Here is a 15,161-nt window from a genome sequence, read left to right on the forward strand (position 1 = left end):
GGCTGATGGTGTCCATGCTGCAGGATGACGGAATCCTTGCGGAAGGCAGATCACTTGCAGGTAGGTCTAAGAAGTGCTAGTATTCCACCACTCCTGGTATCATGATGTGTTGGATGTTCTGGATCACATACAGGTCACCAACACTTGAAATAGTGCAACACTATTTTATTGAATCATTAACTGTTTAAACATACTTAGACTGTGGGTTAATACGATACTAGCTTTAACTAAAGACCTCTGCCTTGTCCTAACCAGTTGATGCACTCAGCACATGGTGAATGTTTGTGTTGCAGGCTGTGAGCTCTGTCCTCCTAGCTAGCTGCAACTCGAATGAGCGGGAACTCTGATGCTCCCTGTCTTTATAGTGTGTGTGCTCTCACTGGTGATTGGCTGTGGTGTTGTGTATGTTGATTGGTCCCACTGTGTGTCCATCAGTGTGTGTCTGCACCATGATATACTGGTGTATATTATGACAAGAAGTTTTCATTGTCCACAGTTGACCCATAAACCGTGTAATTTCCCCTGTGTTTGAAAGTAAACCTTCTCTGCTCTATAGGTACTTTTTTTAAAAGTGGTGACTGACTGCATAATTACATGTCATAGTGGATGGAGATGGTGGTGCAGTGTTAATGTTACTGGAATTGTAATCCAGAAGCCCAGGCTAATGGCCTGGGGACATGAGTTCTAATCCCACCACGGCAGCTGGTGGAATTTAAAATAAACGTGAGGTGGAATTCAACCAAAGACTTTCAAAATGTTATTTTGGCTGTGTTTGTCAGGGTGTTTCGTGCCTGATCTTCGGCTGAGATCCACACCCGTATTCAACCACACTTAGGGTGCGATGTAACTAAAAGAAAATAGAGTCCGTTCTGGGCAGGATTAGCGGGGCCCTTCCTGGTGCTTTCAGTGCCGGTAACGACCCCGCTACCTAATGGTATTTTTGATGTCTTGTTCGTGCCAGGCTGGCACTGCCAAGGTGCACGGGTGCCAGGGGGTGAAGCAGGGAACCACCCTTTCCTGTTCCCAATCACCCAGAGGCCACCAAGGCTTGGAGGACGGCATGGTAGCACAGTGGGTAGCACTGTTGCTTCACAGCTACAGGGTCCCAGGTTCAATTCCCGGCTTGGTTACTGTCTGTGTGGAGTCTGCACGTTCTCCCTGTGTCTGCGTGGGTTTCCTCCGGGTGCTCCGGTGTCCTCCCACAAGTCCCGAAAAACATGCTGCTGGGGGAATTGGACATTCTGAATTCTGCCTCTTGTACCCGAACAGGTGCCGGAATGTGGCGACTAGGGGCTTTTCACAGTAACTTCAGTGCAGTTTTAATGTAAGTCATTTATTGTGACAATAAAGATTATTATTAACCCTCCAGGTGCCATTACGCCTGATCCACGTTTGTGTGGACCAATACTAAGAGGCACCTAGCCCAGGGCTCGCTGGGGAGCCTGATAGTTCCCGGGTACCGGGAGAATCTGGCACAAGCATATTTAAGTTAGCCTGATGTTAAATATGCTGATCTGGATCTCGCCCAGCGAGTACAAGATCAAGGTCGCGACATCTCGCAGGGTTCGGATGACTCTCCCAAGATGTCGCGAGAAATTCAATGGCTTTGTTGCATACCAAGTCGGGCTCGACGAGGCCATTGAATCACGGCCGTGGAAAATAAAACTAACCTCACAATGGTGACAATGAAATTGCTGCAAACACCCATCTGGCTCACTCATGTCCTTTGGGGAAGGAAATCTGTCATCCTTGCCTTGTCTGGCCAGGTTATGGGTCAAGTGCCAATACAAGGCGATGGGCCAAGTGCTAGAAAATGGGATTCGAATACTTAGGTGGTGGGTTTTGACCTGACGCGGCCGTGATGCGCAGGTGGGTCCTTTTTAGACCTCTATGACTCTATGACCTACATGTGACTCCAGACCCACAGTAATATTGTTGACGATTAACTGCCCTGTGGAAAGGCTGGACAAGCTACTTACTTCAAGGCCAATTAAGGATAGGAAGCAAATGCTGGTGTTCCCATTGGCACTCACATCCGATGAAAGAATAATGATCATTTTTTTGAGCATTGTATTTGCTCCCAGACTGCCAAGTTGGGTCAAGGATTCTTAAGGGCTTGTCAAATATATACATTCCTTCACCATGCATGGTCACCCTGAGGTTTCTCATCAATATCACTGTCAATAGTGTGTCTGATGACAGCTGGAGTTTTAATCCAAGTGTTTTGTCTAGAATACGTGATTAATATTGAACCCTCTTCCCCACTGTGGCAAAATCATTTAACACTTTGCATCTTGAGTCAATCTATTTAGTTTATTCACTCCATGAGCTTATTCATGCCTTTCCTTTTTATCAAGTGCAAGTTTTGTCTTTAGATTTAAATTCCTTCTTGTCTCCATTTGGGGGATACAGAATATGTATAAACCTACTTTCATGATATCTCTAGAGTTTAGGCGTATCATTCTTGCTAACATGTCTGCTAGTACAACATTCCTCGGCATGCCTAACAACTACCATTATTTGTATCAAGGTAATATTCCTTTCCTCTTGAGGGTTCAGCACAGAGTTCAGTCGCATCCCAGTCCCAATCTTCTTTGCAAATTCAAGGCAAAATCACACCAAAGCCAGCTCACTGGGCCATTGTTGTTAAAGTGCATCCATTATATACAACTACAGTTCAGCCATTCCCTCAAACATGGGCACACGCCAAAACTGGAATTAAGACAATGTCATTCGTGTCAATCGGATAGATTTTATTGGCTGCTTGCACAGTAGCAATGGGTTGTTAGGCAATTGGCTGTTAGTTCTCTATGACCATGAGTAGGACTACAGGGTGGTGTAGTCCTCACGGAGCATCAGTGGTCGAATAAAACTATGTTTGAGTTTGTAAGGACCCTGGCTCCTGCTGTATGACAGGCAGAGGTTCTAAACTGCTGCTCGATTTATGGCAGACGCTATGCCCGATTGGTAAACACCGCCTCACCGGGCCCAACGAAACAACCATGACACTGAGTTCCATTAAAGGTAAGGATGTTGCAAATACTGATGGTTTTCACCCAAAACCGACTTGCCCATTCTGCTGCCTGCGCTCGGGAGCGACATTGCGCCCAGCGGGGTTCCATGCGAGCCGGTTAGATTGCGGGAGAGGCCGAAATGGGGGGATCTACGCCAGCCGCCAATCGGTTTCCGATCTAACTGGTCGCTCCCCTTGGCGGGTTCCGGATCCCACCTAGACGTGGCGACCTTCCAATTATCACCAACTGAGGGCAATCTCCATGTCAGTAACGGGATGGATGCCCCATCTAACGGTCTCCCGAGATCTAACCGGCTCCCCAGCGGGAGGGCATGCAGGCGGCCTTTAACACACCGATTTAAAAACGGGCAGCTGGTGAGATGGCTGCGGAGGGGATCGGAGGAGGTGAGTAGCCATCTTCGAAATCGGGCATGCAACCCGGGGACTCTGAAGCTGTTCCCCAGTGTTCAGGGGAGGGGGGTGGGCCTGGTCAAGGGGTTGGGCACCATTAGTGGGGGGAGGTGTTGTCATTGGTTTGGGCGGGTGAGGGGCTCAGAGCTCGCGGGTCCGACAGGCCACCCCCGGGTTGTGTATATCCATAACAGGGGAAACTTCAGCTGAAGCCTGTCTGACCAACCGAACACCCCCAGGGCAGAGCCCCGTTCGTGGGAATATGGTGAAGGTAACTTTAACTGTCCCTGACGATGAGCAGCCTCTGGCTGCTCAGCTGAAGGTTATTGCTAATAAGGAATTGGCATTGTTAGTTGTACGAGCATTTCACAGCTCTCAAGTGAAATCCCGTGGGTATACGTGCCATGCCTCAGGTGAGTGTTATTGCCCAGTATCCCAATCAAACTGAGAGGCCCGGACACTTTAACCTGAACCATGGAGGCGTCAACACCAGCAGCCAACAATCAAACACCCTGAAGCTGAGCCTGAGCACTGGGGATATCCCCGCAACCAGAGGGTGAGTGTGTGTGGATCGGGGAGGGAACCTGAGCCCGGTCCCAGTAATGCTCCCGGCAGGGGTCTGGGGTTCGGTGACCAAGGCCTCTGCAGTGGCCGGGGGTACATGTGCAGGATGAGGGCTCCCAGCATAACCGGCTTGTTGGATGGGACCCTGAGAGAAGGCGGGGAACGTAAGGATCGGGGAGTTTGGGGGACTAGAGGGGCAGGGGGCGGAGGCCATACCTGATTGTCGGTCTCTCACTCTCTTCAATTCCTTACAGATATCACATTGTGGGTGGTTTTGTAGACCCCGCAGCAGCTGCCCTCGCAGTGGTGGCGCAGGTCCAGGCAGCCACATACCGGAGAGGTTGGCAGCACCAGCGTCGCAGGCAGCAGGCTCGAGGTGGCAGCCCATGTATAGGGGACGATCCCCTGAGACACTGGCCATCCATTAGGCAGGGGAGGGAGCCAGAGGTGCAGGCCAGCGACAGCTCAAGTTGTACAGGGACCTGGGTTCAATTCCAGCCTTGGGTCACTGTCTGTGTGGGTTTCCTCCGGGTGATCCAGTTTGCCCCCACAGTCCAAAGTTGTGCGGGTTAGGTGGCCATTCCAAATTACCCCGTAGTGTCCAGGGATGTGCAGATTAGGTTAGGGGGTTACAGGGATAGGGCGGGTAGACAGGGGAGTGGATATGTGTAGAGTGCTCTTTCGAAGGGTGAGTGCAGGCTCGGCACCTGACTGGGACCCAGCTGCCTCCTCGGATCCAACAGACCTCCGACCGCTGTCTGTCGGGCACTCACAAGATTGCGCCCCAGAAGCATGTCCACTAATGTTGCCCACTGAGGTGTGTATCTCTGTGTTGGTGGAAGTTGGGAGTGACAACCGTGTCGCCTTGATGGTGGCAACCCTGGAGCTCTCCTCTGAGGAGTTTCTCTTGGAAGGCTGGGGGAGGGAGAGGGGGCGGGGGCCACCCCCGGATGGGCCGGCATCATCCTGCGGGAGAATGGACATGTGGCCAGTGAGAGGGGAGGATCATTATGTCTGACATGAACAATGCACTTGCGACAGATCATCTGGGTTGGGGGGGCGGGGATCCTCACTTTTGCAGCGCAGGCCAACCTCGCTGTTGGTGACCGCTATGTCCTCGATCATCCTCGTGACCTGCAGGTACAGTTCCTCAGAATGGGTGAGGATTCTGGGGCGAAATTCTCCCCCAACGGCGCAATGTCCGCCGACTGGCGCCCAAAACGGCGCCAATCAGACGGGCATCGCGCCGCCCCAAAGGTGCGGAATGCTCCGCATCTTTGGGGGCCGAGCCCCAACATTGAGGGGCTAGGCCGGCGCCGGAGGGATTTCCGCCCCGCCAGCTGGCGGAAACGGCATTTGTTGCCCCGCCAGCTGGCGCGGAAATGACATTCGGGGTGGCGCATGCGCGGGAGCGTCAGCGGCTGCTGACAGTTTCCCGCGCATGCGCAGTGGAGGGAGTCTCTTCCGCCTCCGCTATGGTGGAGACCGTGGCGGAGGCGGAAGGGAAAGAGTGCCCCCACGGCACAGGCCCGCCCGCGGATCGGTGGGCCCCGATCGCGGGCCAGGCCACCGTGGGGCCACCCCCCGGGGTCAGATCGCCCCACGCCCCCCCCCCCCCCCCCCCCCCAGGACCCCGGAGCCCATCCACGCCGCCTTGTCCCGTCGGTAAATAGCAACTCTAATTTACGCCGGCGGGACAGGCAATTTATTGGCGGGACTTCGGCCTATCCGGGCCGGAGAATCGAGCGGGGGGGCCCGCCAACCGGCGCGGCCCGAATCCCGCCCCCGCCCAATCTCCGGTACCAGAGACTTCGGCAACCGGCGGGGGCGGGATTCACGGCAGCCAACGGCCATTCTCTGACCCGGCGGGGGATCGGAGAATGACGCCCCTGATGTCTGGCATCCCACCCCCCGTATGGGCCCTTTCCTGCCGGTTATGCGCCAACTTCTCCTGCGGGGATAGAGAGAAGGCTTTGTGAACCGCACGCTTCATGTTATGGGGCGAAGGTGTTTATTATGACAGACAGGCATGGACACCGCTGCTGGGCATGGGTGCGTTGTGCTGGTGGGTGTCAGGGTGTGCCGGGGTACAGGCATGGTATTATGCTGGGGGGTGGTGTGGTGTATGGTGACAGCCACCGGCTCACTAGGGAGTGGGGAGGTCCAGGCGTGGCACGCAGGACTGGTCCCAGGGGGCCGATGCCAACTCATCCGTGCGGCCCGAATGAGGCCATTGAGCTTCTTAAGACGTTGGACTGCGGTCTTCCTCGTAACGCTCTCCGAGCTGACAGCCGCTGCCACTGCCTCCTAGGCAGCGCTGGCTGACCTGTGTCTGACCCTCTGAACCCCTCGTGGGAACAGGATATCCGTCTCGACCACCGCGTCCAACAGTCGAGCCAGGTCGGCATCTCCTAAACATGCAGCTGGTCTGCATGGTGGCATGGTTGTGTGCTACCTGGGGTTTGCTCGGAGGGAGCAGCTCATGTGCTGCTCCCCCTCGTTATCGAAGAGCTGCCAGGCGCGGTCCAGGCAAATCAGCTGGCGGGACAGCCATCGCCCCATAAACCCCGTGGGGGATCACTACCGGCCCAAATTGTTTTTAGTATGCATTTAGAGAATCCAATTCTTTTTTTTTCAATTAAGGGGCAATTTAGCGTGGCCAATCCACCTACCTGCACATCTTTTTAGGTTGTGGGGGTGAGATCCACACAGACACGGGGAGAATGTGCAAACTCCGCACAGTCAGTGACCTGAGGCTGGGATCGAACCCAGGTCTTCAGCACCATGAAGCGGCAGTGCTAACCACTGCGCCACTGTGCCGCCCTTCCGGCCCTAATTGATGTTAGATATCGGTCACCGTCGGCCATCGGGAAGTACCCGGCAAGTTCCGCTCGTATCGCACTGAGTGATTCTCCCATTAGATCGCGCCCGTTATCTCTGATCTAGTTGAATGCTCTATCTTCACTTTGCATTCTTCGGCTGGGACTTTCTTCCTCCTTTTTTCTCCCACCTGTAACATGCTACATCCCTCACCTGGAGAAAATAGGAGTTAGCACATAGGGGATGGTGAAGGAGGTGAAGGAGCAAGTCCACATGAACAAATATATAACAGAGAAGATCTGGAAGACAGCACAAGTGGCATCAAACCAGCCAACGCTTTGGACTCAGACGGGAATGTGGGATTCTGGGTTTTGGCATTTCTAAAAGCATTCATTTTGTTCCCCCCTTGCATCAATTTTCAGATTCTCCATGTAAATAACCATAAATAATACGGTTCTCCAAAAAAAGAAAATGTGTTTAAAAATGGAATGACTCCTCTGCCTCAATATGAATATAAGAGTCACAGCCCTCAGCGCCCGCTCCCACAAAAAAAAAACACTGGGACAGGCCCACCTTTGCGCACATTCAATTCCAGATAACCTTGTTCACCATGATATTTTCACAGTTATTAAATCGAACGAAACATAAGTAAAAATGAGTATACGTTTATGAATGGAATAGCAGTAAATGGATAGCATTCTATGCCATGCAATGGAGAACTGGGGATTCTTACCAGTCCAGAACTGGCGCTAACCCCGCCTACAATGACCGTGTACTGGTGCCAGGACCGGTAACACCGATGCCATGCCCACATACAGTGACCAGTTCAACCGGACTGGGACCACAGGTTACCACTCTTACATGTTTTCAAAGACTCTGGTACCAATTTGGAACTAACTGCCAAATCCCACAGTGCACTGGTGTAATCTGGTACCAGATGCTGGGGAGGCATAGTGGCATTGTCACTGGATTAGTAAACCAGAGACCCAGGGTAATGCTCTGGGAACACAGGTTCAAATCCCACCACTGCAGATGGTGAAATTTGAATTCAACAAAAATCTGAAATGAAAAGTCTAATTACGACCATTGTCGATTGTCGTAAAAACCCATCTGGTTCACTAATCCTCTTTCAGTCCTTCACTAGTCTGGCCTGGCCTATATGTGACTCCAGATCCACAGCAACATGGCTGACTTGTAACTGCCTCCTCAAGGGCAGTTAGGGATGGGACGCCCACATGAACGAATAAAGGAAAAAAGAAATACTGGTTTGTCCCTTTGGGATCCCAAAGTTGCATTTTCTCCGAATTTTGTGGCAGTTTGTTAATTAAAGGAAAGAACACACACCTCTCCACTCATAACAGATCAATTTTTATCATCTATGACAATCATTTTGTTTTTGGTGACAGGCAATGCCTTATCTCCTTCCACCAGAGAGTAGCGCTTTGGCAGCTATACCCATGGCAGGTGAAAGATGACAGTCAGGAGAATGCCTGTGGCTTTTTCACAAATCAGAGCTGCTGTAAACATCAATTCCGATATAGTACTGTGAATTCACTTTTAATGTCTTCTGTAGAAAGTATATTGATATGCTAGCAAAGCATGAAAGCAATTCTATAAATTCAAATGCTTTATAGGTGCACAAAAATACAACTTTTTCATTTGTTTCTGAAGCAGGCAATTTGCAGAAAAGTCTTTCCTGCGCTAAAATTATTGCAAATCTCATTATTCCTGAGCAACACCTTGGCAATCTACTTGTTTTCTTCGTAATTATCTTCTCCAAGAAATCAAATTCAATTTTGGTATGCACAAGTGCTTGTGATTTCAAGTACGGACAGCTGAAGTAAGTAAAATCATTCACTCTTTTCACTATAAAGGCCTGGATTTGATGGTAAGAATGATGGTGAAGCTATCACTGCTCACTATTAATATTCAGTAAACCAGCAGGCAAACTCTGGCATCTGTATGCGCACAGTACAACGTGGAAATCAGAAGGTTGCCCCACTCCTCCACAAGCTTCTCTGTATCGGTACCTTAAGAGTCAACATTAAAGTGGTTTGGGCTTGGAACAGGGTTCACCTCCTGGGTAAAACTCCTATACAATGCTCCCATGGCGAGTGTACGGACCAACAACACCAACTCCCGATACTTCCAGCTGCACAGGGGCACCAGACAAGGATGCCCACTGTCCCCGCTGCTGTTCGCTCTAGCGATCGAACAATTAGCAATCGCGCTCAGAGCAGCAAAAAGTTGGAGGGGGATCCAAAGCGGCGGCAGAGAGCACAGAGTCTCACTCTATGCAGATGACCTGCTCCTCTACATTTCGGACCCACAAAGCAGCATGGATGGAATCATCGCGCTCCTGAAAGGGTTTGGCGCTTTCTCGGGCTACAAACTCAACATGAGCAAAAGCGTGATCTTCCCCAGTACACCCACAAGGAGGGGGGACAGCACTAACGGGACTGCCATTTAAACAAGCCCGACACAGAATGACTTCTGGTGACGTTCGTGAGCGGAGCGGTCGCAGCAAAAAAGCTCCCGCAGTTCCACGAAGTTGGGGCTTTTTCAGGGGGCCTTGGGATTTAAATTTTTTTTTTTTTTTTAAGTGTCCCATGAATTCGGGAGCAGGGGAACTGGGCCCTCGGGAGGGGGGCGGTACCCCACACACGGCAGCAGTGCACAGGACAGGACAAGCAGTGGCCAGGACCGAAGCAGCGGCCAGGACCGAAGCGGGGGCCGAATCTGCAGGGTGGCAGGAATGGAGGAGCGCTCCACCCCCCCCCCCCAGGAGAGCGCAGGGTGCGGCGAGCGGCGGCCTGGACTGTGCAGCGGGGACAGCAGCGGGGAACGAAGCGGGGACCGTCCGACCGACCCCCACCGTCGGCGACCACCACGAGGCAGAAACAAAGAGGGACTCCGGACCGGAAGCCACACGCTCTCTCTCTCGACCTGGGCGAGTGAGGGGAAAGAAAGGGAAAAAAGAACTTTAGCAAAAGCAAAACTCTGAAAAGAAAACTTTTAAAGTTTTAAAACCTTTTTTCAAACAAAAATGTTTTTTGCACTTTTCTTGTTCTCACCCAAAACAAGTTCACCTGAGAAGAATTTTATAAAGTGGTAAAAGAGAGAAGGGAGGGGAGAAGAAAAAAGGGAAGGGGGGTGGGGGGAGAAAAATAAATAAATAAATAAATAACTAGGGGGGAGGGGAGGAAAAAGAAAGGGGGGGAAAAATGCCAGAAGGGAGCCAAAGCAGAGGGAGAAGGGGCACCAAAGGCAGACGGGGCAATGGGCGAGCCAGTTCAGATGAGCTAATCAGCGAGCAAAGCGGCAGAACGGAAGTATCGCCGCATCAAAAAGAGCTGGGCAGACAGGTGCATTCTCCCCCGGGGCCAGGGGGGAGCTGGAACTGGAAGGCAGCCTTTGCCGATGCGCTGAGGGAACATCAGCAGGTAAACAATGCAGAGACTTGGGCAGACATAGAGGCCGCAGTGCAGGCAGCAATGGCCAAGGCCCTGGCAGAGGTGCAGCAGGCCCTAGGCAGAGCAGAGGAGAAATTGGACGCCCAAGGAAAGAAACTGGAAGCCCAAGAGGCGACCATCAAGGAGCTGGAGAAAGCAGCGACTGACGTGAGCGACCGGATCACGGCCCTGGAGAGGGAGGTGGCGAGACTGGGCACAACACAGGGGAGCCTGAAGGGCAGAGTGGACAACCAGGAAAACTGCTCAAGGAGGCAAAATGTCAGGATAGTGGGCTTACCAGAGGGGATCGAGGGTAGAAACCCAACGGCATACGTGGCTGAGATGCTGGGCAACGTAGTGGGGAAGAAACCCTTTCCCAGCCCACCAGAAATGGACAGAGAACACCGGTCGCTGCGCCCGAAGCCCAAAGCAGGGGAACACCCGAGAGCAGTTATAGCTAAACTGCACCGGTACCAAGACAGGGAAACAATCCAGCGCTGGGCCAGGAAAAATAGAACCTGCAAATGGGAAGGACACTCCATTAGAATTTACGCGGACATTGGGGCAGACCTAGCCAGGAGACGGCCGAGTTCAATAGAGCGAAAGCAGGTCTTCACAAGAGCAACGTGCGTTTTGGTATGCTGTACCCAGCGAAACTCTGGGTCACATACCAAGAAAGAGAATACTTCTTTACCGCCCCCGCCGAAGCAAACAAGTTTGTCGAGGAACACGGGCTGGAAAACCACCAGCGAGGGTAGAAATGAGGGGCCCCTGGCAAGGGGTGACAACACGCCGACGGAGGGAGGGGAGGGGTGAGGCAATGCCAGGCCTCCCCGCCCCCGCCACGGCGAGAGCACCCTGAACAAAGAGCAAACCACTGCCCGAGGGACCGCTTCAGGTGGGAGGCCAGGCCCCAGCACGAGGGAACGAGAGTAGTGGAGAAGGGAGAGCAAGCATGAGGAGTGCAGGGTAGGATGGGGGAAGAGGGGGCAGAAAACCGTAGAGGCCGGGCAGGGGAGAAGCGAGACAGTAACTCCCGAGAGGGGGGCCACCGTACTAGCGGGAAAGCTAGTGCCGGGGGCATGCAACAAAGCAGGGCCGCAGCGCGCCCCCAACAGGGGGGAAGGCGCCAGGCTGGAGGTGGGGGGGGGGGGGTGACCACTCAACAGAGACGGAAGAGCAAACTGGGACAGGAACAGGGGAAAGAGGGACAAAGGAGGGGTATACAGGAGAGGGGGGAAAGGGAGAGACCGGGGGGGGGGGGGGAACACAGGGAGGAAGAGACCGGGGCTTGGCGACACAGGGAAGGAGGGACAAACAAGGCTAGAAAAGGAATAGGGCTACAAAGTGCCACAACCAAGGGCTCGAAACAAGGAATCGCTGCAAACACCCACCCAGTACGGTCTCTGGGCGAAGGGAGACCCCAGAGTGCAGGGGACTACCCGCATGGCGGATGCACAGTGGGTGGCCATGTCGGGTGCCCCCGGGACAAAGGGAAACCCCGGAGCGCAGGGACCCGACCGCATGGAGAGAGCAGTGACGGCGGCCATCCTGGACGGCCCCCTAACAAAGGGAAACCCCGGAGGGCAGGGACGCGTCCACCAGGTAAGTATGGTTAATCCCACAGGAGCGAGGGGCAGAAGCCCCCCACCAGGATAATCACCTGGAACCTAAGGGGACTTAACGGCCCAGTGAAGAGATCCAGAGTCCTCACCCACCTAAGAAATATGAGGGCTGACATAGTCTTCCCCCAAGAGACACACCTGAGAGAGCAGGATCGACTGCGGGTAAGAAAGGGCTGGGTGGGACAAACCTACCATTCCCGCTATGGGACAAGGGCCAGGGGGTGGCGATACTGATCGGCAAGAGGACGATGTTTAGGGCGACAAAGACGGTTACAGACCCAGGGGGACGGTATGTCGTGGTCAGCGGGGCCCTGGATGGGGCACCAGTAGTACTAGTTAACGTGTACGCACCCAACTGGGACGACACGAACTTCATCAAGAATCCCTGACATAGCGACGCATCGACTAATCATGGGGGGGGGGGGACACTTCAACTGTGTACAGGACCCAAAGACAGACAGATCAAACCCCAAAACAGGGAAAACCTCAAGCATGGCAAGGGAACTCAATCACTTTATGGAGCAGGTGGGAGCAGTGGACCCTGGAGGTTCGCCCACCCGGGGGAGAAGGAATTCTCCTTCTCCCCAGTACACAACGTATACACCAGAATTGACTTATTTGTGGTAGGGAAAACAGTGCTTCCAGGGATAGACAAGGTGGAATACTCCGCAATTGTGATGTCAGACCACGTTCCACACTACATGGACGTGAGGCTGGAGATGGGCAGGGCCCAACGGCCCACATGGAGGTTGGACGTCGCCCTACTAGCAGACAAGGCCTTCAACGAAAGGTTTTCATGGGCCATTGCAGAGTACACAGAGAACAACCAGAACGGGGAGGTCTCACCCTCCACGTCTGGGAAGCACTAAAGGCCGTACTAAGAGGGGAAATCATCGCTTTCAAAGCGCAAAGAGATAGGGAGGAAAGGGTGGCGAGGCAGCAACTGGTCGACTCCATACTGGAGGTAGACCGTAAATACTCCGAGGCGCCGACCGCAGAGCTCCTGGCAGAGAGGAACGAGCTACAAAGGAACTTTGACCTGCTCTCCACCAGGAAAGCAGTGCACCAACTCTGCCAGGCACGTGGGACCCTATACGAACACGGAGACAAAGCCAGCCGCCTGTTGGCACACTAGCTGAGAAAGCAGGCAGCCACCAGAGAAATTGCACAAATCAGGGATACCAGAGGCACGCTAGAAACAGAACCAGAAAAGATCGTCAAAGCCTTCTACCAAGGGCTGTACACCTCAGAGCCCCCAATGGGGGAGTCCGGGATGAAACGGTTCCTTGATGGACTGGACATACCAGTCGTGGGGGAGGGCAAAAAACGGGGCTTGGAAGCACCACTATCACTGGGAGAGATCATGGACAGCATTAGCTCCATGCAGGCGGGTGTCATGATATTCAAACACACACATCATGATGGACACACTAACAGGCAAATCAGAGTACACAACACCACAACCAATCACAGACAAGAACACCAACCACATAAAAAGCACGAGCACGACACCTGGTGGTCAGTAGGTCTGGGGAGAAGGGAACAAGAAAGAGCTGTTAAAACATCACAAGCAGGGAACCCCCACGTGCAGAGTGCAAAGACCAAACTGTAAATAGTAAGTTTAAATAAAATAGCGTTGTACCATATGCAACCGTGTTGGCTCATCTGTGTGTCAGAACACCCAACACCACATGGTACAGGAGTGGATCGATACCTGCCTACTAACCTGCCATTCTGGACATGGACCACACCGACAAACCGCAGCCGATGCAAGTCGCGGGGAACCTAGGTACCAACTGGAAGCTCTACAGGCAGCGATTTGACCTGTACATCCGTGCCACCGAAAAACAGAATGCCTCGGATGACACGAAGATTGCAATGCTCCTCTTCTACGCAGGTCAGCACGCCACCAACGTCTTCAACTCACTGGTGTTCGAAGAAGGCGAAAACCAAGCCAAATATGACACGGTCATCCTCAAACTGGACCAGCACTTTCAAGTTGAAGTAAATGAAAGTTTTGAAAGATACCTCTTTCAGCAACGCCTGCAAGGTAAGGAGGAGCTTTTTCAACCCTTCTTGACGCACCTCCGGATTCTAGCGCAGTCCTGCGGTTACGGCACCACCACAGAGTCCATGATCAGGGACCAGATTGTTTTTGGCGTTGCCTCTAGTGGCCTACGCCAGCAGCTTCTTAAAATGAAAAGCCTCACCTTAGCGTCTGCTGTGGAAGCCTGTGTCCTCCACGAAAATGCTACCTGCCGTTTTGCCCGATTTCAGGCGTCCGAGTTGGCACGGAGGGGGTCCCCAGCCGTCGAATCGGCAAGCCAGGCCGCCCACGACGTCGAACGCATCCAGGCCGTCGATTACTTCCCGACCCACGGCCCGGACGACAGCGGCCGCTTCCCGAGCTTTTCGCGGTCTCCCGCGCAGATGCGCGCCAAAAATAACGGCCACAACGAGGGACGCACTGCGCAGGCGCGCCCACCGCAAGATCGCACTGCGCATGCGCAGTGGCGCAACGAACGCCGTGACGTCATGACGTGCGGCAATTGTGGAGCTCTACATTTAAAAGGGCAATGTCCTGCAAAAAACCGACAGTGCCTCAGATGTGGCAAGATGGGCCACTACGCAGCCCACTGTCGTTCGGCTCAACCCATGGATCCGGCGCATCCTCGACAATCTCGCAGACAAGTCAGGACCGTCCAGCCCACGCATCAAGACTTCCAGTTAAGTGATGCAGATGACCAGGATGCCTTCCCAGTTGCCGTCATTGATGTCAACAAGGTCAATGCCATCAATCCAGCCGATGAGTGGTGTGCCACCCTGACGGTCAACCGATCGCGCGTCGCCTTCCGTCTGGACACCGGCGCATCCGCCAACCTGATTGCTTACTCTGCAGTCCAGGCCATGAAGGTCAAACCACCCATCACGCCATCCCGGCTCAAGATGGTTGACTATAACGGGAACGTCATCCCGTCCATAGGATCTTGCCAGCTACAGGTGACTCACAAGATGTACACGGCCACACTCCCCTTCGAAGTTGTCGGCTCATCAAAGGACTCGTTACTGGGCGCACAGGCGTGTAAGGTCCTTCACCTGGTACAGCGCATTATGTCTCTCTCTCCAGATGAGATATCCGACTTCCCGGATGCTGAGTTCCACGCAAATCTCCATTCCCTCCTTGCTCACAACCAGGAGGTTTTTGAAGGCATGGGGACATTGCCATACACGTACAAGATTCGACTCAGACCGGACGCCATCCCTGTCGTTCACGCA

The sequence above is a fragment of the Scyliorhinus torazame genome, chromosome 12, assembly GCF_047496885.1.
Source record: "Scyliorhinus torazame isolate Kashiwa2021f chromosome 12, sScyTor2.1, whole genome shotgun sequence".
In the NCBI taxonomy this organism is placed as follows: Eukaryota; Metazoa; Chordata; class Chondrichthyes; order Carcharhiniformes; family Scyliorhinidae; genus Scyliorhinus; species Scyliorhinus torazame.